Source organism: Myotis myotis, unplaced genomic scaffold (genome assembly GCF_014108235.1).
Source record: "Myotis myotis isolate mMyoMyo1 unplaced genomic scaffold, mMyoMyo1.p scaffold_m19_p_2, whole genome shotgun sequence".
NCBI lineage: Eukaryota > Metazoa > Chordata > Mammalia > Chiroptera > Vespertilionidae > Myotis > Myotis myotis.
In genome coordinates this window covers 199330250-199334345 of record NW_023416324.1, presented here as the reverse complement: position 1 = coordinate 199334345, position 4096 = coordinate 199330250, and positions in this window count along the sequence as shown.

Genomic DNA, 4096 nt, shown 5'->3' with positions numbered 1-4096 from the left:
TTTTACATGGTTTTTCCATGCCCAGAAAAAAAAAAAAAAAAAAAAAAAAAGAGGTGAGGTTCTTATTGCAAACACTTTTGAAAATCCATTTGATGATTTTGTAGGACACATAAAGCTCCCAAGGATTACTCATATGTTGCTGGCTTCAGAGTAACTGACATGATCACAATGATTGTTTTTTAACTCCTTACAGATGTTGGAAAATTACAAGTCTAGTGCTTTGTGAAAATATCACTCTACCTATGCTGGCTTCTTTATTTTAATGAATGGAATTATTTAAAAACTTGGAGTTGTGCATGTTTGGTTTCTCTAGGCAATAATTAAGTTTAACTACTTGATTGTGCAAAGCTCCAGAAAATTGAAACTGAGTATATTTCATGAGCTTCTATCAAAAGAAAACAAGATGGGTTTTCTTTCCTTTCTCTGCTTATATTTTCCTTTTTTTTCCTCCTTGTATTTTATTAAAAGGTGGATAATGATGCTTACTTTGGAGGGCTGGAGAGAAGGGAACAGAACAAACTTTCTCTTGTTGCAACATTTTCTGATGGAATCCATTTCTGTGAGGCAAGAAGTGATACAACCCACCTTTCTCAAGTTTCCTTTCTCACATTTTATACAAGGGAAACTGGTACCCAGAAAGAGGAACTTGTGCACGAAAGTTACAAATCAACAGGAAAAAGAGGAATACTTAGGGTTTATGTTCTCCAGCCTTCTGCTCCTGCTACTTAGAAAGAACAATGGTAGAAGGGAGAATTTTATGCATATAACACAAATTCAGAAAATTTATTTAGGTCTTCACATGATACATATTTTATTAGCACAGCCTTTGGAAAGCTTACCTAAGGAGGAAGAACTGAAACGGCTATCTGAAAAAGAGGGGAAGAAAGAAACATATTTAACTTGTAAAATTTTGCTGATTACATAGGGGAAATTCTGGAGGGGCTAGGATAGACAGCCAGCAATTATTGGCCACTGAGAAATTCAGCTGGCTCCCTGCTAGTGAAATCTAAGCCACAGTAAGTGTATTCATTGGGTAGTCCCGGACCCAGAAAGCAAAACTTACTTTCTCTAGTTAAGCCATGTAACTATCAATGTTCCTTATTGGAAGTAATCAAAACAAACTCTGGATGAGTAAATCCAAAAGGAATTTTTCAAAAAGGTTATTGGATACTCACAGAATTTTCAGAAAAGCTAGAATATTAGGCTCAGAAGACCAGCAGGCACCAGGAAAGACTGAGCTCCAGGGGCACGGCTAAGATTACTCAGCAGTAAGCATCAGGATGGACATTATGGCCAAGTGCAGGTCGTTAGATGCTGCCCCTGCCAACCTTGGGCATTGCCTGCCGTGGGCACCATTGCCAATGCTGACTCTGAAACTGCTGCGTCTGTTATTTGCACCAAGACAAAACTCTCCTTAATCCCTGCATCTTTGCATCACTCCCTCCAGGCTGGGTTTACCAGTGTGTGTCTGACTGGCAATGTCAACATTATATGCCTTATCGTAGCTGCTGCAAATACCGTGCCAAAGCAAGCACCTGCCATTTCTTACTTTGCTGTACATCAGGAGTAATGGGTAACCCTGACCCCATTCCTTGCCTAAGAAGGAATGGAATGCACATGTCAGACAGCCAGTATCACCAATGATACCAGCTTGACAGATATTCACAGCTAATCATGTCTATTATATTCTGCCAGAAGGGAAAAAATGGCTATGATTCAACACCATCTACAAAACAAACAATTAAAATGATAAAGAAGAGATACAGCTGCATAACCCAATGAATGTAATCAGAGTCCCTCCCACCCCAGCCCTCCAGAATCTAAAGCAAGCCTACCACTACCTCTTAGCATTACCTTGAGCATGTCCCTTCACATCTCTGACAGCGTCTCATCATCTTACAGATGAGGGAGTTGGACAAAGTGATCTTAATGTCCCTTCTCGTTATGACAGTGTCTCACTCAAACATGAGAGTATCAAAGGAGGGTGGACGACGTAGCCTTGAGGTCTGATAAACCAGATCCCAGTTGGAAGAAGCAACCATAAGGTTGATAGAAGGTTCGTGCAGACGGACAAGAATAAAATCCAAGCTTACTTGTTTAAAAATTTTTATCACTAGTGCTCTGATACAAAAAAAAAGAAAATGTTTTTTAAATTCCTCTCAAGGGATCAAATATTTCTGTCCCTAATTAGGAAGCAGGAAATCATAATCTGGAAAGTCAGCTGGAGAAGCCAATCTGGATTTGTTAGTGAGAATTTTTCTGGTAAAGCAATGTGGATACAAGAGCACTTAAGCCAGGACTATAGCTGTTGCTGCATCATCAACATCATCACTGTTGTCATTTTCATTGGTATCTTGAGCATCATCTGGCAGTTTTTGATTTCTAATGCTGACTTGCTAACTACTTTCTATAATAAGAAGATTTTCTTTTAATTCCAAGAAGCTCTGGAGATGAGACAAAATAAAAATTTCTTGAATAAAGGTTAAATATTCAGAAGTTACTTTCAGAGAAAGTAATAATATATCCCAGGGTAGCTGGTTATGACATAATATTGAAGCGGGTCATTTTATCTTTCTCGTATCTTATTTCTAGGCATCTTTCATTATTTACTATAAAGTCCTGTGACTCTCAGGAGAACCTTGATCCAGGAATTATGTGACTATATTTTTATAGGAGGTACATGATTTGGAAGACAAGGCTCTAATTTTATCTCTGCTCCAAGTCCTGAAATTCTGAGTAGAGTTTGCTTGTGGGTAAAACAGAGAAAAGAAAAAAAAAAAAAAAGACAGCTTTTAGTGGGTAAAATAACATGAGAAATAAAAAGAAAGACAGCCTTTAATGACAATTCTTTCTACTCAATTCTTGAGGAAAAAGACCCACCTGAAATTTACTGAGAGAACTCATTATTAGGGGAATAATTTTTACACATCTGTAGCATTTATGGAATTGACTTCTGGACAATAATGTGTTTTGTAAAACACTCTTTGAACAGTATTCTACTTTTACTTTCTGTGAAAAAAAATCATCCTTGCCATCAAAGCATATTTCACTGTGACTATTTTCTCCAAATGTGAAATTTACAAATTGGAGCAATCAGCCAACATACACAGCTCTTATGATCATGCATTAGTATATTTGGATTTGATTGTTGTTGTTTGTTTGTTTTTAGAGAGAGTGGAAGGGAGGTGGAGCGATAAAGAGAAAGAAACATCGATCTGACAGAGACACATCGATTTATTGCCTCCCGCACAGGCCCTGACCAGGACCAGGGATCAAGCCTGCAACCTAGGTACATGCCCTTGATTAGAATTGAACCTGGGACCCTTCAGTCCCCAGACCAACACTCTATCCACTGAGCCAAACCGGCTAGGGCTACATTAGTAGTATATTTGTAATCAATTTCGTAAGATTGCAAATATAAATCAGCTTCATAGAAGAAAATCCTGGAATAATTTATGGTAGCATAAATTAGAAAGTGTGTGCAGAGAATGATTTATAGACATATTAATATTAAAATATTTGAAGAGATTACACTTGAAAACTCTCTGGACTACCTTATGTCCCCTTTTGTACCTTTTTAATGCTAAATGTTCTTAATAAAAGACAATGAAATAGAAATATGAATGATCAGTAACATCTATGCTAATTTTGAGGTAATAAAGCTAAATAGCTTCAAATAATTTTTGAGCAAAATAATTATGCTTTCTCAATCATTAGTCAGAGGTTAAGGGGAATAAGAACAGTAGGGGAATTATTTAAACTGCACTTTCTATTACAACATTTTAATTAAAAATCTATTAAATAATTAAAACCTAAGAAGAATAAAATATTGGCAATCTATGCTTTAGTCAACCAAAATTTGGTTATAGCAGTTCATATATCTGTCAAATTATATGTAAAAGCTGTAGTTTATCTTTCTTTTTTTTCCTATTCATCTTTGGCATTTAAAGTAGATGAGGTAATTATTGGGTGTGGATGTCTGTGGCTTGAGCTTTACCCTGAGAATTCAATATTTAGGTAATGACCTTTTTTAAAGACAAAATTGTCATCTGTTTTATTCAGGTTGGTCCTGGTACTTTCCAGTTGTAAAATAAAA